General features: G+C 36.6%; 1 protein-coding gene across 23 annotated transcripts in view; it reads right to left on the bottom strand.

Moving 5' to 3' along the window:
• Positions 1-25,091, bottom strand: part of tenm3 (teneurin transmembrane protein 3) — a 1,793,546-nt gene that overhangs the window by 961,890 nt on the left and 806,565 nt on the right. For all 23 annotated transcript variants that reach the window (XM_062982692.1, XM_062982693.1, XM_062982691.1 and 20 more), the window contains one exon: positions 10,410-10,556. The gene's annotated coding sequence lies outside the window, so the exon portion shown is untranslated. The remainder of the gene's footprint in view (positions 1-10,409; positions 10,557-25,091) is intronic.

Below are 25,091 nucleotides of genomic sequence, written 5' to 3'. Positions count from 1 at the left end.
TATTCTATGATTCTGTGATTCTACTTTTAATTACGTAATATCTTTTCTATATTCTAGAAATGTGAACTTCTATATGCATCTGTTTTAATTTTTGTAAGCCACTTGAGTTTCAGGGCAAAAAAAAAATCCAAAATAGATACATACATACAAACAAACAAGCATGGCAAACATTTTTCTATTTCTAAATAATGAGGCAACTGTAAGGTTCATTTTCAATTTCTGTTTTCTTAGTTTTCTGCTATTTAGATGTGAATCATTATAATGATAAGCTTGGTACATCATAGATATCATATAACAACATACTTGCTGTTAGATTGTTCCTTTAAAATTTACCAGTCACATTTCAGTTCAACTGAGTTCAGTGACAACTGACTCTCTAACAAGTAAGCCTGAAACTGTAACTATCAAAATATGAGGAATATTGAATACAGCTGTTTTAAAGGTTTCCTTGAAAAGCTGCTGATTCTATAAATGTCAAAAACCTTAAATATCCTTTAAAATAAAATGATGCCTGATTTTTTTTTAAAAAAGGGGGGGGGGAATACTCTGACCAAATTGCATTACAACATATTGACTGAAAGGCTAAAGTCACCCTGATTAAAATGGAGCAATTCACTCTGATCTAACTCTAGTTGACTCATCTGATATGCCTAAGGATTGTCAGTGGCAAGCCTAGAGGAAATCTTTTGTGCTTCAGTTAGCAATAAAGCTTGTAAATCATTATTCTTTTAAAAGACTAGCATAGAAAACCAAAGATACCAGGGCTTTCTCTTGCACTGGGCACATTTCCTACTTTACACTCAGTACTAATATTAAGGCAGTATAAATGCTGAATTCATTTAGGATATGTCCACTTGTATGGCTTAATCTGTCTTTCCATCAGTCATCATTAGAATATTGCAATTTTGGACAAGTATCTGTGATTATTTAAAAATTGTCTCCATATAATCAATAAAGATAAAAGCAATTCATGAATGACTCATGCAGCTTGGAAATCCACTGAAGACCATTATTATTATAAATCAAATCTCTGGATCAACTGTTCTCTTTTGGTGCTTCAGAGGGTTAGGCCACATGACAAGTGTATTACCTTCTGTAATGTTCAGTTCTGGGGAAATACCCAACAATCTGTGACTAACAGATGTTTTGTAATACTTAGGTGGCAAAATAGTAGTGGGATTAAGAAGACCTTGAAAATCTTGTATTCCTTGCTCTACACTGATAAACATGTAACTTCCATTACAAGTGCGCTGCTAGTTGGTGGTATATCTGCTACCTATGCAGTACAAGCCAGTGAATAATCTATTACACCGGCTAGAAAATGACACCAGTTATTTATGAGGTCATTTTACACACATTTCTGTACATTAGTCATAATATCATGTTCTTTCTATCCACCCTTTAGTAAAGAAAATTGATTGTTTTTCTGTAGAAAAACACTTCTCTATGGAACTTAATTTCCATACAACGGGGTTAAAAGATTTAACATGCTATGTTGGAATGAAAATATATTGAATTAAAAGTCAGCCATGTACACAAAAAAGTGAGAAATAAATTCAAGTGTATGTACTGAATACTTTTGACAATATCAAAGAAGACTCCAAATAACAGCTGCCATCTTACAAATGCTTTCCAAATGGAACAGGCATGAAGGTTGCTGAAAGCTAGCAACACACAACCTGCACAATCTGAGAGGCCTAAGCCACTGGCTTTATTATATGTAAAAACATTAGGCAACTTATGAGTCACAGATAGCTCTGCATGGAAAACTACTAGAACATTAAGATTAGGACCTGGCTGAATTTTCCAGCTAAATATAGAGTTTCTTTTCTTTCTTTTTCTTTTCTTTTTCTTCCAAATCATAAAGTTTCAACCAGCTTAAGCTTCCTAATAAATTGCAAACTCTGTAACAGTATATCTTCTATTATGTTGCTTGTTACTTTACTAAGACAGGAAATTAAAGCAATAAAACACTTTCAAAACGATAGGGCGCACTCAAGCAGTCATTTTTCTTATATTACTGTAGTAGTCTTCAAAGGGTCTTTTATGATACTAATATTAAATTTCTTTGAAGTCTGGAGAATCTGTTGAGGGTGTTGAATTTGTGATATAAAACTGAAAATATTGCATCCATTGACGCATTTATTAAAAACTGAGTACATGGTAACAAATGTTTAAAAATTAAAATAGAATGCCACTTAATTGTTGTATTTTTATGCATTTGAGATCCACATTACAGAGACCTGTTTGGAAAGAAATGTTACTTATTCAGAGCTCAGAAAAATCTATTTTTTCCTTTATATCACTTTATATGACCAAACATACATCAAGTTTTATCATTAATAAAAAAAGCTGGTGCAAAGCGAAGGACAAATATTATAATGATCACTTATGCAAAAGGTTTACATAAAGGAAACTAAATAACCTTTTAAAAGCTATTTATTCTTTTTAACCCCTCCAGAACAAGGTCACGCTAGTGGTTCTTTTTAATGACATGGACACTATTTGAACAACATGATAAAAGGATGTGGTGAGGAAGAAACCAAAAATAAAGTCTTTTTTCCTGAAATGGCACAGCAAATTTTCAGGCACAAAACTAGTAGGCACATGCATATATGCTTAAGCATTGGGAAAAGCTTCAAAATAGGTTTCCAAATAAGCAGTACCTTAGTTGTGTTATATCAGGTTTGTATTCGGTGTAGCCAGAAAAATAAGACTCTATAAGTGTTATTTCAGTTTAATAACTATTAGATAAGGAAAGAATTAGGGTCATTCTTTTAAATTATATCTCCTGTGCTACCAGTCAAAAATATTGCTGTCCAAACAGGGTTGAATAGTGCTGCTCACTCAATCTTCTATGAAAGAAGAAATCTCCACACTTGCAAAGGGAAGCAACAGCAACATCAGCAATAGAACAGGTAGACAGCTCTAAATTAGCTATTTCTTAAAAGCCCATCTTCAAGGGGTCCTGTGACCCAAAGCCCTGCAGAAGGCATGACCAATTTGACAGCTTTGTCTTTGAACACTTTATATTCAATTAAGATCAAAAAGAGTTAAATTAGCTCAACACTATGAAGAAAATCTCAAATGATAATATCTGATACCCCGCCCCTGCAATTCTGACCTCCAAAAGGTACTATTCTTTATGTAAAACATATACAAGTTTCACATATAAAGTGGAAGAGCTAAAGAGAAACATAAACATATGAAGTCTCCATGCTATTTATTTATGCACCACTCAGAAGTAATTTATCAGGTGACAATCAGAAGTAGATTTATTATTTGTATGTATAATGCGGCATTGAATTTTGCCATAGTCTGTAAGCTGCTCTGAGTCCCCTTCGGGGTGAGAAGAGTGGGGTATAAATATAGCAAATAAATAAATAAATAAATAAATAGATCTTACCATGTCTAGGGATGCCACTTACGTTCCTTTATATTTAGCCTTGTCAAAACCTTCTAAAAGCAAGAATTGGTTTACATGTAATTTTAAACCACCTATATAATAATGGTAAGGAAATGCATGCTTCAAAAACAGAATGCACTTAAAGGCTTCCAAGATCTAAACCTCCAAAGAGATGAATTAGTGTTAATTAGGATTGTCTTATTAATCTAGCTTTTCCCCAGATTCTAGGCATGAAACCCAGTGCTCAAATGGGTCATCATCTGGATAAAACTTCAAGGTTCGGTTAAAGTATGGCAAATCTCTAGCCTTTCTAGAACCTGGGATATGGGTGGAAATGTGAAAACGCTCTCCTGCAAGTAACAAATCCACCTGGGAATTTCAGGGAGTGAGCAGTGAGAGTGGAGGGAGTAGGAGACAGTGGGACAGTGAGCATCATTGGACGGTGGTGTGTAAGAAACAAGTAAGGGGTGCACATGAGGGAAAGAAATAAGAGAAGGAAAGGAGGACCAACAGGAGAATGAGTAGTGTGAGTAGTGCAGGGAAAGAAGTAAGGGACATATTACAAGGGGGGGAAGGTTAAGGTTGAATATGAAGAAAGTCAGTGCTAAAGGGAAAGGGGTGAAAGGAGGTAAGAGATGCAGTGGCAAATTGTAAACAATGAGAAAGAGAGGCATGATGAGGCCTGAGGTGCAAAGAGGGAAATGCGGTTTTACCATGTGAAAGAAGGAGGAAAATAATACTGCAGCCCAGTACAAAGGACAAGAAAGGGCGGCTCTTTGGGGTGTGCATTTTTCAATGTAGAGCACATTATAGTAATCTAATAATCTAAAACTGTGGGTCCAGACTCCCAATGGGGTCCCCTTAACTCAATGTTGGGGTCCCAAACATTTTGGAAACAGTAAAAGGTTTCTGAATGTCACCTAGGACTTCTTCACATGGTCCAAAATTTGGCGACAGTGACAGGTTTTTTTTGTCCTTTCACCACAGAGCCTGTCAGTTCCCATCACACTCTGGTGAAGTACTTCCAGGGCGGACCTGGTGCTACTCCGTAACAATTTTGAGGGCCAAAAGAGTCTTGAGTGGAAAAGTTTAAGAACTCCTGATCTAGACAATAATCTAGAATTCAAATCTGTTTAAAAAATGAATCAAAATGGTTGATCCTGTGAAAATCTGACTACTGCTTTAATGCCAAGCTTAGTCTTGAATAAATAAACACAAGATGTACATAAAGACACACACAATGGAAATGAAGGGCCTCAATAGAAAGGAGGCTTAATAGAGGACACATTTACAATAATGCTGACAGTGAACATTTTAAGAACCTTAAACATTAAATTGAACTAGGTTTATTTGCTATTTGTATTTCTTACTTTATTGTAATTTGGTGTCATATTACATTATTTTATCCTATTTAAACAATAACTTTATAATCAACAGAAAATGCTTCCAGCCCTTCAGGGTCTTATAAAAAGGAAAACTATTCCAGAGTACTTTAGAAACTTGTTGCCTCATCACATTTAACATAGACAGGGATTTATTTTCACATTAAATTAACTTACAATTCAGTACCATTCCACTTACTGGTCTTTGTAATCCCTAACCCTCTCAACATTCTGTTAGATGGATGAATATGAAAAAAAAGCATCAACAGCTTTAGGGTATGAAGCAGAAATAACAGATAATGGAAACGAGAATTAAATTCATGGGCTCCATTTGTTTTCTCTGCATGTTTAATAGAGCCTCCCATTGTTAAAGATCCTGTAAGTAATCATTGATTTTAAACTGTTTAAAATTAGAAGAAAATTTGTGGTTAAAATGGTAGACGTTGTAAACACACACGTACAAATAAATATGCGACTAACAGCTAGTTTTTTGTATAATATGTGTTAGCAGTCATTAGATGACTTGCTGCTTTACCAGGCTTGAATTTGTCATCCTGCATCTTTGTATAATTGTTACACATAAGAAACAAACATTGTCAATATACAATTGTGGATATCCCACAGCTAACTACCTATTTGTGATTATGGACAGTAGCATTGCCATCAAGGAATAGAGTTCCCACCAATGGACACTATCAACTGTGAAAGGTTGGTGGTTCATTATAGGATAAGGGAATATTATTGCTATCCCAGCTATTTATGAGTGATGCCTCATTGCTGTTTATTAAATTCTCTTTACTGAATATCTCTTATTTAAATCCTGTTGCACCAGACAACATGAATTTTATTATTTCCCAGTTACTATTTAACTCTTCCAGTAGCTGGGCTCATGCTGCTGTTATGTATTTTCAATAGGTTTCCAACTTATTGGGATAGGGAGTGAATGGAAAGCTGGGATCAATACTGATCTATATCCTAGGATTATCTGGCAGTGTAGACTCATATAATCCAGTTCAAATCAGATAATCTGGGATCTGATCCTGGGATATAAGGCAGTGTAGATCCATCTTATAATGGGGCTTTCTTGGAAATATTTGTTCAGAGGTGGCTTGCCTTTGCCTATCTCCGATGTTGAGAGAATGTGTCACTTGGCCAAGATCATCCAGTGGTTTCCATGATTTAATGACGATTCAAATCCTGGTCTCCAGAGTTATTGTCCAGTGTTCAAACCACTTCACCACACTAGCTCTCTGATGAGCTTATACATTGGAGAAAACAATACATTAGCCAAGGTTTAACTATGTTCTTTCATAAGCAACAGTATTACTATGTGGACTCTCTTTCCATCTCCTACTGCTGCAGCACACAGTAGCTACCAAAATATGTCCCAGAAGATTTCTCAACTCTTCAGAGCTGGTTTTCAACAGGGATACAAACAGTTTTCTTAGATTTCTCTGAATCCCAATTGCATTTCATTCCTCATATTATATTGCAATAGTTTCTATTTTCTTTACACATCAAAATCTGTGCTATTTTAAATGCCTTTTCTTAATTGTGCATTTTATTTGACTAATTTAACAGAATTAGATAACTTTTCCATATTGACTAAATACACTATTCGTACACTAGAAAAGAACTACTTCTGATTGCCCGAATGCTTCTTCCACTGTGGATCTTAGTCTTAAACACATTCCAGCTAGAAGGCTCCAGTCAATGCATCTCATTAGAAAGTAGAATTCCAATCCCACTAATTTCAAACACAGGGCCAATTTTAAGAAATCAACGGAATAAAGGCTATTGGATGTTCTAATACAGCTAATCAGAGTTTCCTTTTTTTATTCCTTCCATCTCCATACAAGACTGAAAAAATCTTTCTTGTATGCCATAAGGTCATAATCCACAAACTGGTTGTATTAATTCCTTTGTGGCAATCTGCCATTGTGACATTGAAGCATTATAACCTTAAAACATACAGTAAAACATACAGTTTGTTGTTACTTTACAACTAAACTGGGGTGGGGAAATGGCATGGATTGTGGTGCTGCACTGTCCTTCTGCAGGATGTGGGAGAGCAATATCACTTTCATGTTTCCCATCCTTCTCTTGGATTTTTTTTATTTTAGAAATTGGGATCACAATTCTTTCACTCTCACACACCTGGAATTAATCACATTTGTACTTAATTCAATGAAACTTGCAAGTAGTATTTATTTTATTAATATATTTCTCAGCTACATTCTTCCTATGGTGACTTATAAAAAAATAGAGCTCAATATGAAACAAAATATGAAAGTATTTTAACTGTAAATAATTCAAAAAATATTAGCTAGTTAAATTCAGCTTACATTTTAAACTAGCAAAAACCATAAGAACTTTTCAATTAAAAGTCAAGGCGAACAAGGGTGTTTTTGAAGTTCTTCCAAATACCAACCACATACAAAATCAGATACATCTATCGTGAGTACATTTTATAGTGTAGGAGTAATCACCCGTTAATAGCACTGTATTTCAATTTCCAGTACTATTAAAATTGCATTTTAATTCCACTTCAGCATTCTGTGGCACCAGATGCTTCCACTACAGAGTTTTCCAGACCTCCTGAATATGTTTAACATGTACATGTGGGAGGGGGAAGCTGCAGGAAATGGGGGAGCCACCAATTTTGGTGGAAATAGCAGAAGCTAGTAAAACTATATTTAAGAATTTGGATGACTCACCAATGAAGAGCTTGAGGCTATAAGTCTTCTAACCTAAGAAGAAGGGCAGCCTTGCTAGAGAAACCTTAATGCAGCTCACCTGAATGTTGGCCTGAGTAAATTAATTGGCAACAGCTGGGTGGGCAACAGCAAGAATAAAAGCTAGTCAGAAGTTTGGAATAATCTGAAAGGACCTAGTAGTTTTCCTTTTAAAGAGGGAAAAGTCAGTAGAAGCTGTCAGCTTAGTTTTACTAGCATATGGGACAGGTAGGCAGAGTTCCTGTCCAGCAATCAATCCAGTGATGGTGAAGTTAAAACCTGCTTGAGACTACTAAATAGGCATTAGGACTGTGCGATTGATGAAAAAATGTTTTAAAACTCATTACAAAATTAGGGGGCACTGGTGTTTTGTTTCTGAAGTGTAATTCATGAACATTTTGTTACAATAAAAAGAGTAATGGAATTTTGTTACTTTTTGTTATAGCAATTGCACAAGCGGGGAAACTTCAGGGGATCCTTTCTCCCTCATTTTTACAGACTTTGGGATGAAATAGCTGTAAAATTTCCTTCTATCCAAAGGAAAATAATATCTAAATGGTATAGAACCCCCTGTCAATTAGCTCATATAATGGGAAATATTTCCAACAAATGTTGGCATAATTGTGGGGGAATAGATTCATTCTCCCACATGTAGTGAGATTGTAGAAAAGTTGAGAACTATTACAGTAAAATAAGACATGTAATGGAAGAAATAATAGGAAAAAATTTAAGTGGGATAAAGCCAGAATCATGTCTGTCACTAAAAAGGCAAAGAAAAATAACAATAATTGGACAGAAATCCTAATACAGTAGAGTCTCACTTATCCAACATAAATGGGCCGGCAGAATGTTGGATAAGTGAATATGTTGGATAATAAGGAGAGATTAAGAAAAAGCCTATTAAACATCAAAATAGGTTATGATTTTACAAATTAAGCACCAAAACATCATGTTATACAACAAATTTGACAGAAAAAGTAGTTCATTACACATTAATGCTATGTAGTAATTACTGTATTTACGAATTTAGCACCAAAATATCATGATATATTGAAAACATTGATTACAAAAATGCGTTGGATAATCCAGAACGTTGGATAAGTGAGACTGTACTGTATATATAATAGCTGTAATACAGGCTACAGTAGCCCGAGGATGGAGAGACAATACAAGATGGGATTTAGAAACTTGGTGGTCTTACCTCTCAGAATATATAATCAGTGATTTCATTAATCGAAGAAAAAACAAGTATATGAATAGTCATACAAAACAAGACTGGTACAGGAAATGGTCTATTCTAACCGACAAAATAGATGGAGATTAAGATATAGCACTTTGGACCAGGCTTTCCACACGGTTAAATTGATGCAATGACATCATTTGGAATTACTGTTCCAGGAGGGAAGGGGGAAATGGGGGTGGGGAGGAGGCCATGGGTAATGGGAGATACACATCTAAGGAATGTATAAAGTGTCATATAAGGTAAAGTGACTTTTGGAATAAAGTATATCGAGATAAGTCTTGTATGGCAAAAGTTTGTTAATTGAATTGATGTATCAATTAAAATAAAATAAATAAATAAAAAACTTTCTACAATGGTAGAACACATTTACCACTGTTTGTACATCAAGTTTCATAATGTTTCACTTATCCATGGAATTTTCAAAGTTTTTATAAGCAACATTTTTTTAAAAAAACTACAAGACCTATCTCCTTGAATTTTCTATACAATGACCCAAGATAACAGGGGATCATTCCCTCAACTTTCAGAAATATTCATACATCTACTGATTTTAGGGATTTAAAAAAAGTTTTGACAAAAATGTTTTTTTAAGCCACAACTGCTATTTCATTGAATGTCTCTCATATTAACCAATAGAACTTCCATTTAGGTATTTCTTCCCAGCTGAGGACAGAGAGTTACTTACTAGAAGTATCAGTCAGTCCTCCTCTTTGCAGATTCAACAGTTTATTGGAACTCTGGCTGGCTGCGGCTTTCCCAAACTACTTTCCCAGAATTCTGTGCTTTCTCAGTCTCTTTCCCAGCAAACTCTGCTTTATCCCTGCTGCTTCCCTCTCCTAATGGTGAGGGGCTATTAATTTAAAGAGGAAAGACAGCCTTTTTGGCTTTGCTTTGCTTCCTTGTGCTGAAAATGAAACTAACTTTGTGAGGTTTCTGAGATTTACAAAATTCAAATGAAAAAGCTATTTAAAAGTTTAGATTAAGTTTTTAGCACAGTCCATGCCTGTGCGTCGGATTTACTTAATGATACAACTTACAACAACTAACAAAAATTGCATACCCCTAGTAAATATACAGCATGTACACAGCAGCCTCAGGATTCCTTCTACTGTCAAGCAAGTGTAGTGGTAGCCAATATTCTATCAATCCCACTTTATAGGCTACATTCTTTACAAAGGTAACCAGTTGGGTATATAGGAATCCTCCAGCATCTGCGAGGAGAACCAATCAACTGTAATTTGAACTACTCAGGGATTGTAGGAGCCTGGGGGAAGGACTACTGGATACGTTCTTTGCCTTGAGTTTGAGAAAGAAAGACTGTAGCCAAGTAGTGCCTGTAGTGTCATGAAGCCTCTGAAGTGTTAATGTGGTCTACAATATTTTTATCCTCAGAGTGGTTTAAACTGGGCACAGAAAGATACTGGTAACCAGTGCAGTTCACAATCTTTGGTATCTCTGTCTAAAACAGTATTCGATGCACAAAATGATCATAACGTCTTGTTCATCTATAAAAGACTACTAGTTCCATTTTAAGATAGGGGTATTTTAAAAACATTCTACAGTCACATACTACGATTACAATTTCAAGAAATCACTGGAATGCAATATTTGGTTTTGGGCAAAAGACAAAGAAAAACACATACCTCTTTATTTGTGAGAAATTAAGGAAAAATATTCATCAGATGAATGGTGGAGCATTGCAAGATATAGAATCAGTAGACACAGCAATCTGAAGATGCCTTGTGGTCTCTTTCACCTCAAGCTCTTTCCTTGGCCACAAAAGGATGAAGCTGAAAGGGTTAAAACATGACCAGTGTTATTTTTTTTTATTTCTATGCCAAACTGTTTTAGACGTGTCACACACTGTCATATTCATCAAGGATTAACTGCATGACAAATTTGAACTTTTAACACTGTGCCACAGTGAAGTTGTGGGAGAGCAAGAAAAGGTCACAGTGCTTTTAGAAAATTGCAACATGTAAATTTTTCAAAGCATCATGGCACTAAAAGATATTCCTTATTTCTATCACAGCTTCCAACGCCATTCAGATAGAAATAGAAGGAAGATTGAATGAAAGAGAAAGTTAAATACAATCAGGGCAGAATGTTCACTTTTTTCAAACAGAGCTTTCCTTGATGTATGCTTTCATGTACTTAAATGCTTCTGAACCCAGCTTCATAGTAATGTGAAGTGGGACAGACAACGATGGTCAAGAATCCATACAGAAAAATTGCCAAGAGCTTTGCACCCTTGATTCTATTTAAATTGATGCCCAAAATGCATCTGTAGTGTATATTTTAAAAGAAACTTTAAAAAATTACAGTAAACTGTGAGCCGCTGCCAAACTAAAACTGTAATAAAAGTTAAAGTAACAAAGTCTATTATTTTGCAAATAACATACAATATTAAGTTATTGATATTTATATAACATAATTTCATTTGTATTTCCACAGTGCAAGCCTCATTGAAGAAAATAGTTTAGGAATTAGAACTAGAATGTATTTCATTGACAATACCCCAGTGGTTTCATCTTTTTGAGCACTGAGATGCTTTGTAGCTCAAAATATTATACAAAATGTACATTTAGAATATAAACAGCATATGCAATTCTTTGTGTTTTTGCTACTCTTTATGGTTTTGTATTGTACAAATAAAAGCAACATGAAGATTGCTGTTTTGAGAACACGAGAGGAAAAGCATTAACAGAAATAATTTGCTATGTGGCTTCAAGCTTATGGCAAAACTATCATGATGTTTTCTTGGCATGATTTGTTCAGAGGAAGTCTTTGTTTTCCTTTGAAGCCAAGAGAATGTAATTTGCCAAAGTCACCCAATAGATTTCCATTGCCAAACAGGGATTTGAATCCTTGACTCCAGATATAGTCCAATGCTCAAACCACTACACTATGTTGACTCTTAAACAATAATTGGATCAATCAAAAACATTAGTTTTCTATAAAAAGATATACATTATCCAAAAGTTTGGAAACCTTTTCCCAGTGATCAACAAGGTATCTGCTGACTTCTATAAAATGTCCAGGTCATAAATGCCTTTGTCTTTCAGTGTAATTTGGATTTTTAAAAGACCTTTTCAACAGGAAAATATCTTTTTGGTCCCAGATCCTTTAATTAGGTAGTATTCATAGATCATTTGCATTACTTTAAAGCAGTTTATCATATTTGTTGTTATTTTAGATTAGTTATTGGCAAAATACTAACATGTTCAATGATTTTATGTATAAGCTGTATTAAGACATTAAAAATCGTTTTTGCCTTTTTAAAATATTGTGTACTTTCCTGATTTAGATATTGTTTTTCTGTTTTTGAAAAAAATGGTTAATTGTATATTTTGTTAAAAAAATAAAATAAAAACAATAACAAAGAATATTTTTTCAGCTCATGCATTGATCAAAATGAAATTTGTAGTTAGAAAATCAGAAGAAGATGTTGTGACCCAGCCTTTGTGTGACTCTGATGAGGATTCAGGAATGCAGTTTGAGGATTCTGGGATGCGGTTTGGATGATGGGATTCAGGTTCAGGATGAGTTTCAAGATGACTCTGATGGGAATTATGGGATTCAGGTGCAGAGTGTTCCTGCTGTGGGAGATGAGAAAGACAGAGGCTTTTCCACGGGAAAGAATGTGGTTGTTAATTATGATGGTTTTCAGGTGCAAGAAGCAGAAAGGGAGAGGAGCTCCCAGCCTCTGTTTGATCATGCTAACAAGCCCTGTGGCCTTGAAAGCGACAGATGAGGTCATGTCTTTAGATTGGGCTAGTCGTCTGGAATTTCGGGGGTTGCGTAGAAGTCTCCGAATAGCAAGTAAGAGGGAGTTCAAAGGGCAAAGAAACGCCTTTATGTTATGCTATTAAAACAGTCTATTGAGAGAAATTCATTAAAGCATTTTCCTCGCTTGAATCAAGAACCAAGTCTGCTTTCCTGTGTTACTTTGGAGTCTGGAAGTATCCACGTTTCTGGGCTTCATTTTAAGGACCTTGTTTCATGCCTAATGTTTCCATGGATTTGTTTCTTTCAGACTTGTTTTTGTAACTATTTACTGGAACCGAACTTTTGCCTTTTATGATCTATTTTTCCTTATTATCTAATAAACTACAGAAGACTAAGTTCTGTGTGCAGCCTGGTGTTTCTAGCAAGGTGACACTAACCTGAGGTGCGACAGAAGAGTCCTGAAGGAACTAAGGCCCCTTCCACACAGCCGTATAAAATCCATATTGAACTGGATTATATGGCAGTGTGGACTCATAATCCAGTTCAAAGCAGATATTGTGGATTTGTCTGCCTTGATGTTCTGGGTTATATGGCCCTAAAAAGATCCTCAAATGTAAAAATATATCACTGAATATAATATTCAAGTTTGGCCATGTCATGATATTTCTATTTATATGGCTGTGTGGAAGGGCCCTAAAAAATCCTCAAATGTAAATATATATCCTGAATACAATATTTGAACTTGGCCATGCCATGATATTTCCAATTTCTATGTATGGCTGTCAAAGTTGGATAGCGAATAAAGCTGACAGGAAGAGAATCAACTCAATTGAAATGTGGTACAGAAGGAAAGTTTTACAGAACCATAGACTTCTGAAGGAAACGTTAAAGAGTAAAAGAGCAAATCCTGCCTGAACTCTCTCTAAGGCCAGAATGGCTAAGCTGAGGCTATCCTATTTTGGACATATCATGATTCATTAGTAAAGATGATCATGCTTGGAAAAATGGAAGGCAGTATGAAAAGATGAAGACTATGTTGCAAGCGGATTGATTTAATTAAGACCTGAGTAGATCTATTAATAAGAGGGTGTCTTAGAGGTCTTTCATTCACAGGGTCCCCAGAAATTAAAGCAAACCTGATGACGATTAAGAGCAATACAGAGTAAGTGGGAATTGATATGCCTTTCCTTGATGGACATGGTTCAAAATATTTGTTTTTGTCTTAGGTTCAGTAAAATAGTCAGCTATTTTCCATTGGTGGCTAAATAATCCCCATCCCCAAGAGAATTGGCTCAATTCCAAATAATAACAATTTCCTATAGAACTGATAGTTTTACGTAATTGAGCTGTGTGCATAAGCAATATTTTCAACATGGATATTGTTTTTATTTTTAACACCATTTATTTGATCAGATATGCTAGAGCAGTGGTGGCACATGTGCTTGAAACGGTATGTAGCACCTCTCTTCTGGCATGTGTACTGTCACCCGCACCCCACTTGCTCGCCTCCCCACCTGCCCTGGTTGCTTGCTTGCCAGCTCACCCCCTGCTTACACCCTGTCCACCATGTTCGCTCACCCACTTGCCTACCTTGCTTACTAGCTCACCCACTCACCTGCCCCCACTGGCTCACTATCCCACCCACAAATTGCTATCCCACTCAAATGGCTGGCCGTCTGCGTGTCCCACTGCTCACTTACTTGTTCCCCACTTGCCCACCCCTACCCGCCCTCCACCCGTCCCCCAGCTTCCATTTGAAGGGAATTGGTTAGTTTTTATCATTCCAACTTTAATATTCAATAACTTGTATTATTTTATGAATACTGTACATTATTTATCTTGATCATATTATACCAACACATCATTCACTGTGGTGCTTTCCTGATGCGCAAGAGCACAGGAGAGAATCAGCAAAACTTCATCTGTGTTTGGGAGTGAGATCCCTAACAGTGGGACATTTTTGGACTAAAACACATAGGATTGTGCTGTGAAATTCTGCTTTCTAAGTGTTTGGTGTCTATCTCTGAACAAAAAGCGTGATTTGTGTACAATCTGAACAGAATTGATGATACAATAAGAAAGGATATTTGATCATCAGCTGAACTCTGCCTAATTGTTTAGTCCTTTTTCTACTTCTAATGTTAATAAACACAGAAACAATTTATCATACATTCTTTCTTTCCCCAATACGCAAGTTATTAGCTACATAGCACTATTCATTTATGATAGATGATGGGCCTCATGTTACTTCTTTGAAATAATTGGGCAATACATACAACAGAAACTAAATTTTGCAGGAGTATTGGCTGAGAAAGCTCATAATTGTCTGGAATTTAATGTGCAATCTAATTCTGTTGAACACAAATCAATCCACAGACAGAGCATCTGCTCATCTTATTCTTTGCAAATTCAAAATTAAAATCTGCTATTTCTCTGTCTTTATCATAGAAATTTGTGACGAATTTTTGGCACTACGGCCCTATGCCTTAGTGGGTTTTTAAAAGTATTTTTATAACTCTGTTGCTCTTATAAAGTACTTATGGAATTGACCTTCAATACATATTTTCCTCATACGCTGTTTCCAAACCTGAACTATCTCAACTGAGCACGAAGCATCCAAGTCAACTCTCTACAATAAGTCACTGAAGGGTTGCAGTTGCTAAAAGCAATACTTCAGAAACTACTGAAGGCAGACTAATACACACAGTTTTATTGGTAACATTAAACCAGTAGCATCAGCAAAGATTCTAGGGTAAAGAGAACTCACAAATATTCTCCCCAGGCCTCAAGGAATGTTTTTAAAGGTCTGGCAGAAAACTATAAAGCATACAGCTATTTAATTCTGAGTCATGTTTTTCTCAGTTTGAAATTTCACGTTGGTTTAATGGCTCTTTGTATTGTTTTCCAAAGATTTAAATGTTTCTCAAAAAGCATTTTGCTGCAGAGTGCAGTCTATTTCTTTGGAAAATGTCATCTACTGGACTGAAGGGCTCTCTAATAAAAGATCTACATAACTATCATTGCTGGTATTTTCTAGCTAGTCAAACTCTCATTGGACAACAATAACTACACTGTCCTAAGAAGTCTTAAAATATCAGAAAATAGCATCTGAATCACCTAATAGAAATGTATGAAACTATTTTGATGTCCATTTTCTGCTTAATCTAAGTGGGAATTAAAACATTGCTTAACTAATGCATAATTGAAGGCTGTGTTTTGGAATAAGCAAAGACCACCAGCACTGAAATGATGATTCTCCACCATCATCTTTGCAGGACTTGCCACATTGTCTGAATGCCCAATCAGCATCTCCCAAAGCAGTTACTTTACTCTCAACTCAAGAACGGAAGATGGAAGATCAGTGGACAATAAAAAAATAATAAATTCAAAGATGGGTTTAAAGCTAACCTTAAAAAAATTGCATAAACACCGAGAACTAGGAAGCTCTGGTACTTGAGTGTTGTAACTGGAAGTTAGTTGTTACCAATAGTGCCATGGATTTTGAAAAAGCACGAATACAGGACAAAGGGATGGAACATGCCAAGAGGAAGGCATGTCAAGCAAACCCTTCTTGTGATTGCCTTCTACCTGGAAATCTATATCCTCAGTGTGAAAGACCATGTGGATCCAGAATAGGTTTTCACTGTCATTTATGAATCCACTGCAAGTCTCTACTTTTGGAAGACAATCATACTCAGCCATGAGTGATTGCTCATGATGATGATGAAGGCTGAAGTTCCCTTGTATGTAAAAAGCTACAGAGAATCCACAGTGGTCAACAATGTAGGCAAGAGTAAGTTAAAGTTTGACCAATGGTAACAAGACATTGAAGCTTGATATTAAGATGCAACTGAACAATCCTGTAAGGTAGTATTCTGTGGTCTCTTTTTTGGCCAACAAGTCACTACATATCTTTTGGTTAAAGCAGGAAGACATCCCTGAGACCCCAAGATCTCCAAGCTGATAATTTGAGAGGAGGAAACTCCTTTCGGCCTGATAAATGTTTGCATCACCTCAAGTATATGATATATAAAATAGGCATAAAAATTGAGCATTTACTGATAATAACTCAGCATTTGCAAGGTTTGCTAAACAGGCTGAGTATTCTTTTAATGAAATACTCAACAAAACTACCATATTGTGGCATCTTCTGCACAATCAACTGTAAACACTGCTTTTACACTGTTTTGTGTAAATATCTAAAACAGCCACTAGGTAATGTTAGAAAACTTTTACTGTTGCCAAAATTTTGGGAAATCTAACATTGAGTTAAGAAAACTCCTTTTGGGATTGGGGCCGACAGTTTAAGAAGCAGTGTTTAAGAACACTGTCTACCGTGTTTCCCCGAAAATAAGACAGTGTCTTATATTAATTTTTGCTCCCAAAGATGCACTAGGTCTTATTTTCAGGGGATGTCTTATTTTTCCATGAAGAAGAATTCACATTTGTTATTGAACAAAAAATGAACATTTTATATATACTGTACAGTAGTCGTCATCACAAACCAGCATAACCAGACAAACTGTGAAACCCTATCAAGAATTTCTTGTTACTACCAATATTTCCATGTACAACACTCTATGGTACGTACATTTACCGATCCTACATGCTCTGGTGTTCTGTTCGGCGGGCATGCTTCCAAACAAAAACTTCGCTAGGTCTTACTTTCGGGAGAGGCCTTATATTTAGCAATTCAGCAAAACCTCTACTAGGTCTTATTTTCTGAGGATGTCTTATTTTAGGGGAAACAGGGTATGAGGTGGATGAAATAAATTTGAATAGAGTAATTTATCTATGTAAGGAAGAGATGAAAATGGAACTAGAATGTCTTAATTATTATTAATAGTAGTCAATAACAGTAACTAGGATTCTACAATATAGGAATTATTTATAATTTAAGTATTTAAAGTATGTGTGCTTGCCACTGACCAAGAGCAACAAATAGATTGACTCAAATAAAGCAGAGTGCAAGGACCTTGTCACACGTGCCGCTGAAATTGGCCAATATTGTTGTGTCTTGGTGGCACCCGCCTAGGGGACGTAGGAATCTGTAGCCCTGCGCCCCACACTGTCCCTGCTTCCCCTCTACCTCATCACATGGAGGAAGCTGTTTAAGCTGGCTTGACCCATCTTTCCTTATGAAAAGACGGGGAGCCTCCTGTTGTCCACCAGCAGCAGCTTTTTAGTGGCAGCAGGGATTTTGTTCCAGTTCGGCCCCAGAGCTGCCCCGGATGTACTTTTCCAGAATATGATGGGAGCCATTGGGCTCACGGGTTGAACTAAAGAAAAACCCATTGCTGCCACCAAAATCAAGCTAGTGTGAAGAGGTCCTAAGAGAGGTAAATATACCGTTATAGGCTGTTGCTACTGAAAGATAAAGCAGCAAAGATTGTTCAATTAAATTAATGCCACAATATGGTCATATTGATGAGTCTTTAAATTGTTTAAAGCTACGGACAATGCGATTGCTGTTGCCCGCTTTTGGTCCAAAACTATTTAGCTGTTTGTGATTCCTTTATTTTATCACTTTTAAACTTATTTATCATGCAATGCTTTTGACACGAAATAAATAAAAGTCTTTAATAGAGTGTGTTAAAGTGTTAAAATGTGTTGATTAGTAGTAGGAATTCTTTGCATTTGAATATAGCCACAATATTAAGGATTTGACCAGTTGTTTAAATAATCATATTGAGTGAAATAAATATAAGTATTGTAACTGCAGTCTTATACTGCACAATGCACATGTCTAGTTGGAAAGAAGCCTGCTGAGTTTAGTGGGAATTATGCCTGAGTGGACATGTACTGAATTACCCTGTAATGCTATTATGTTATATCCATTCTCAGGTTTCCCACACTGGCTCAATAATTCATAATAATAATTGCTGCAATATGCATAGATAGTCTAGTAATACAATTTGTTCATTACTAAGCTGGATTTTTTTTTCAGGGAATTAATTTTTCTGCAGACAGTTCAAAGGATAAGATTATAGGATTAACAATTATGTGTGAATATCTGGAATACCTAGAACAAAACATACTGGTGCAATCTGTTCCCTAGAGATATTCCAGTATACTCAGCAGGATTGCTATGAGTTTAAATTGAACTGTGTGTCACTTGGAGAGTAAAAAAATGAATCCAGTTATCATTTGTAAAGACTATTTGAATTAGCGCTAATCAGCTTCTGATTGTGCACTTCTTCTTGACCAATAAATGTAGCTGAAAGCACATACAAGCTTACTTCATTCATTCAGTCATATTCTTGTTGATCCATAAGTAAAGTAGATTTTTCTATAAAGTGACATTTTTATGTTCATTGAAAATGATATAGAAAAAGGCAGATTATATGCATTTTAGGCTGTTGATATGTGTAATAAAATGTTATATAAAATGTTATAAAATAAAAAAAGAATATTTAGGAATGCATCACATACAACCTCTCCCTTTTTAAACACTTCAAAAACAGTTTCCTGATAAAATAACACAGAGAACATTAAACGACACAGGCAGACTTTCGCCTGTCGTCCATGATGCTTCATTAGGGAACTGTTTTAGAAGTGTTTAGAAATTGCAGGGAGATGGGAGACAGGGAGAAATTGTCTTCTGACCTCATAATTCATGTGGAAACAGGAGAAAGCAGAGGGGAACACGTGGAATGGGAGCGATGAAATTTGCATGTATTGAATCACTTCAGTGACGTGGAGTAATGGATGTTCTCTTGAGTGGTCTACTATTGATCATTGATATTTCTCTCCCAAAATCCTGATTCATGAGCCTGACATGGTAATTTTTAAAAATTATTTTAATCATTATGAATACAGAAATTTCGAGGTATCACCACTTTGTTTTTCCTGTCATTTCTCCTTCATAGTAAGCTTGGCTTTCGAAATTGCGCAATTGCAACTTTTAAACCTCATTTCCCCTTTTTAAAAATCAACTACAGTAAGTTCTAGTGCCTAATAGGTTTCAGACTTCTGTGAATGAGAGTAAGGAAATTGGGAGGGGAAGGAGAGGAGCCCAGAGAACGGGTGTTAGCCTGAAGAATGGTGCCTTCTTTCTCCTCTACAGATGGTTGAGCTAGAGGTGGGGGTATGCAGTCCTGTGTGATGAGGGTAAGTAAATTCTCTGTCTTCTTTAAAGACGGAATCCCATGTATAGAGGATGATTCTGCACACAAACAAGACAATTTCCCCCGCTTTCTCTTGTTTTCCCTATCTCCGTCTGATGAAGTCCTTAGATATATGTATCCTTTTGTTCAGTTTTCTATTTTGATATAAAGTCACCATGTTTTTTTCTTCTTCCAGAACATAGTTATCTTTTTTGTGTTTGCACTTTTATAGATTTCTGGTGCAGTTTTTCAAATGCAAAAGGGAAACAAACAAACATGCATATATTTAGCAAGAGTATATATATGTGTGAAGAAATATGTCAGAAATATATTTCTACACTATTTCCACATTCCCACCCTTTTTAAAAAGTGGCTTATGTGGAAACAGTATGGCATGAGTTAATGGCTGGAAAAAATAAGTGTGGTGTACTGAGATATCTCAATTCAATAGACTAATTAAATAAGGATAGACAGAGCTATCTTTTTCTTATCCATGTCAGTTTCATAACTATATATTTCATTATTTTTTTAAATCATTAACTTGTATTTTTTGTTTAAAAAGTCATTTTGTTATGTCATTTGGCAACATCCTTTATCACAAAATTCTGAGAAATGCAAACGTAAATGCTGAAGGATAGCTGCATTTTTAATCCTTACATAAATCTGGTAAGTACAGATCAGGCCAATTCATATCAGAATTCAAAGAATGAATGCCCCAAGCACCGTTAGTCGCCTAGTTACTGTTTGTTGGTATTACAACCTACCAGCAAAAACAGTAGGATGGGAGGCAAAGAAATGGCAGCACCTTTTAATACTAACTGGTTTTTATTTTTGTGAGTTTTCATACAAACAAATCATCTCAGACACAGACTGCCTTCTTGCAGGTTTACAGTTATCCTTGCTTAACAAATGAGCCAGAACAACAGATGAGGAGTCCATATTTTTCTATCTTCCTGCATCCACTTTAAACATTCAGACAACTTCAGAATGAAGATTTTCTATGCAACCAAATATCTTTATTTATATGGACTACTGAACGCTATATCTCCATGTTGGGCTTTCTGCTAAGAAAAAAAATAGACATTTTGATTTTTAATTGATCCTTCTTATATCTCTCTGTCTTTGCCATTATAAAATGTGAAAACATTTTCATTCTTCCTCACTTACTCTTTCTCCTTTTTTGTTTTGTTTTACTTCAACATTCTGTTTTCTGTTTGTATATGTTCTTTACATAAATGGCTATCCATTCCTAAAGCTTCAAAGCATGGCTAAGGTGACCTCCTAAATCGTCCAAGGTGTTACTTGACTGGCCCTTATTCTTTGGATGTTACTGCACTGCACACAGGGATTGACACAGGAGGTGATTAATGCCTCTTTGAGTTAAAAGGCTGTCTCGACTATCTTCCAAGTCATGAAGCGGATCCTAAGGAAACATTCCCTGTGTGTATGAGTCTTCCTAGTCACCTGTCAACTTATACTGACCCCATAAATTTCACAGGGTTGTCTTAGGCAAGGAATACTAGAGGCAGTTTTAGTTCATTCTCCTGAAATATAGCTTATAGCACCTGGTGTCTGTTGGTGGGCTCCCATCCACATACAAATCAGAGCTGACTCTTAGATTAGAGAAATTACATGCCTTTTATCCTGGGAGCATTTGCCTACTTGAAAGAGAGTGAGTGTTCTCAATGGTTCTTTAGAGGAATTATTCCCCTGGAAAGGCTGACACTAAAATATGTTCAGCTCCAAACAAATACTTTTAAATGTATTTTAATGAATATGCGTGTATATATACTGATTCTGTGAGAATGAAAATTTCCATGTAATCAGTGGAACAAGCAATACGTTATTGGAATACACTACGGATAGCTGTAAGTGAACTTGCACAAGCCGCTCCTTCTTATTTTTCCTTAATTTTCTTTTTATCCTCCATACACCTTTTCACCTCACTTTTACAGGTTTCCCTTACTCTCAATAACAAATCATAGAATCATAGAATAGTAGAGTTGGAAGAGACCTCATGGGCCATCCAGTCCAACCCCCCACTAAGAAACAGGAAATCGCATTCAAAGCACCCCCGACAGATGGCCATCCAGCCTCTGCTTAAAAGCCTCCAAAGAAGGAGCCTCCACCACAGCCCGGGGCAGAGAGTTCCACTGCCGAACAGCCCTCACAGTGAGGAAGTTCTTCTCATGTTCAGGTGGAATCTCCTTTCCTGTAGTTTGAAGCCATTTTCCGTGTCCTAGTCTGCTGGGCAGCACAAAACAAGCTTGCTCCCTCCTCCCTATGACTTCCCCTCATATATTTGTACATGGCTATCATGTCTCCTCTCAGCCTTCTCTTTTGCAGGCTAAACATGCCCAGCTCTTTAAGCCGCTCCTCATATGGCTTGTTCTCCAGACCCTTAATCATTTTAGTTGCCCTCCTCTGGATTCTCCCTTCAACTGCGGTGCCCAAAATTGGACAGAGTATTCCAGATGTGGTCTGACCAAGGCAGAATAGAGGGGGAGCATGACTTCCCTGGATCTAGACGCTATACCCCTATTTATGCAGGCCAGAATCCCGTTGGCTTTTTTAGTTGCTGCATCACATTGTTGGCTCATGTTTACTTGTTGTCCACGAGGACTCCAAGGTCTTTTTCGCACACACTGCTGTCAAGCCAGGCGTCCCCCATTCTGTATCTTTGCATTCCATTTTTTCTGCTGAAGGGAAGTATCTTGCATTTGTCCCTGTTGAACTTCATTTTGTTAGTTTCGGCCCATCTCTCTAGTCTGTCAAGATCGTTTTGAATTCTGCTCCTGTCTTCTGGAGTGTTGGCTATCCCTCCCAGTTTGGTGTCGTCTGCAAACTTGATGATCGTGCCTTCTAACCCTTTGTCTAAGTCGTTAATAAAGATGTTGAACAGAACCGGGCCCAGGACAGAGCCCTGCGGCACTCCACTCGTGACTTCTTTCCATGATGAAGACGACGCATTGGTGAGCACCCTTTGGGTTCATTTGCTTAGCCAATTACAGATCCATCTAACCGTAGTTTTGGAATGAAGATGGGGCTGAATGATGAAATGAGTTTTCCTTCTGCTGTCACAATCTTGTGCTGCATACAATACAATATCCATAATTTTTAAGCATGTACCTGAGTATACTAAAAGTACAACATCCTATATTCTAGAAGCAAGACACAATACTACAACAAATGTTTATATAGGACTGTTCCATAAGGTTCCTGAAGGTTTCTTTCAGAGGCTCAATAGTCATTAATAGGGATATACCCTATATACTCATGTTTATGTCTAGAAACGCTAATCAAAAAACCAATCCCCTCCCAAACTGGATTGATTCATCTGTGGGTCAATGAAAGTACTATTCCTTAAGGTAAAGGTTTCCCCTGACATTAAGTCCAGTCATGTCTGACTCTGGGGATTGGCGCTCATCTTCATTTCTAAGCCGAAGAGCCAGTGTTGTCTGTAGACACCTCCAAGGTCATGTGGCTGGCATGACTGCATGGAGCGCTGTTACCTTCCCGCCGGAGCAGTACCTATTGAAAACATTGGCATATTTTTGAACTGCTAGGTTGGCAGAAGCTGGAGCTAATAGCGGCTGCTCACGCTGCTCCCAGGGTTTGAACCTGGGACCTTTCGGTCTGCAAGTTCAGCAGCTCAGTGCTTTAACACCGCCACCGGGGCTCCTTAGCTCTTATTTTAAAAGAGAACCAGTCCTTCTCTGAGTAGAATGGTAAAAGGTGAGAGCTTAGGTCATCCTGACAGAATATTTAAAAAAAGCATTGACCCTTCTCTACTCTCTCCACATCTGGCTTTTTTGAATGCCCGGGCAGGGTGTTTTCCCCTCTGTGAAATGACTCTTGACATATCCACAGGATGTATCAAAATCCTTAAGTTTTGCTCTGAAACCTGCGCTTGCCTTGTATATGAGGTTGACTGATACATGAATATATGTGATAAATCTTTACTTATTTAAAATTTGTATTCAAGAATGAATAACATCATAACTTTTCTCCCCACTGGATTACAGAAACTTTAGGGGTATTTTTTTGGTAATGTTTCACGTTACAAGACTTTTAAGTGAAACATAACAAATGAAAATTTGTTTGTGAAGGAACAAATTTGTCATCCAAGATTTATTTTTGTCCCCCAGTACAATTTTTGTGCAAATGATTTCCACCCCCCAGACCTAAGTTACCCCCCCCCCCTCCACACACACAATTCCATTGTGGTTGAATATGTTCTACTTTTTCTCAGTGGATAAGAACCTTTGGAAATGGCATTTTATCACTTGAGCAAACATTTGAAATTTTCTAACATTGAACTAAAGGAATCACAACTGTAGGTACTGGAGTTGAATAAGTCTGTATTCGAAACATACTCAGTAGGAAGTAAACCACACAGAAGACAGTGGAATTAATTTTCCAGAAGGAAGTAATGGAACTGTATGTTAAGATACCTATCTTCAGTTTTCCTTTTCTATTTCAGATTAGATACTTTCGGATAAAAGGGGTGTCGTTGTTATCCAACCTCTGTCCTCTGTACTAGTTGTGGTTCGGAATGCATCAAAATATTTCAAATAACTCCTGTCTCGACATGCTTTAGAATTCTGTTTATTGAGGCTTAAGTCAAGATGTTTAAGGGCAAGCCATCAAAACTGGATGCCTGGAACAACTTCAAAGGTGTCCAGATGGTGCGATAGCCCTTGAATATTTGAAAACTGGACAGAAATAAAACCAAGTAGTTTTTTAAGAATAACATCCATGTCTATTTAATCGACTAGTTAAATGTCTCACTTTGGTTTTCCCCAGCCCCATATACATTTGTTCATTAAGCACTTCTATACATGTTAAGAACATGGAAATTTGTCCTGAGTGTTCAGCAATAATCCTAGAATCCCATGATAATATCGCTGGCTAGCCTCTTAATTGATAACTGTGTTTATAATCCCTGTTGCTTTTTGATCAAGGTCAAACATTTTGACATGGTCAGAAGTCAGACCATCTTTGAATGCATTGTTTCAGAACTGCATCCTAGACAATCCTAATCTATACCGTAACTCTGTATAGATTAGCAATGTTACTTGTGTCATCTTTTTCTCAAGATCTCAATTGCACACTATATCCAAATCTGTACTTAGTTCTTACCATTATTTTAAACAAATGATACATTATCAGTGGATTCTCTTCTTCAATCCACATCGTCTTGTGCCCCATTCAAAATGCATATCTGCTTATTGTGTAACAATGATAAGGCATTACAACGGGTTACAGTTACACATTACCTTTCTTAGAAATGCATAAGGTTTACAAGATAGGGTTTGCATAGAGTTTACAAGCTGAATAATGTCTCCAAATACTACAATTAATGATCCATGTGCTGTGGCCATATCAATTCTGCTGCGTTATCCTTGGATGACATGAAGTGATCCAGGCTCCCAGGCTGTTTCACAGCTATTCATGAACGTAAATGTTTTTAAAGAAGAAACTTCGTCG

This window comes from Anolis carolinensis, chromosome 5, assembly GCF_035594765.1.
Source record: "Anolis carolinensis isolate JA03-04 chromosome 5, rAnoCar3.1.pri, whole genome shotgun sequence".
Classification (NCBI taxonomy): Eukaryota; Metazoa; Chordata; class Lepidosauria; order Squamata; family Dactyloidae; genus Anolis; species Anolis carolinensis.
Note: the sequence above shows the minus strand (reverse complement) of the source record. Positions and strands in the feature narration are given on the sequence as shown.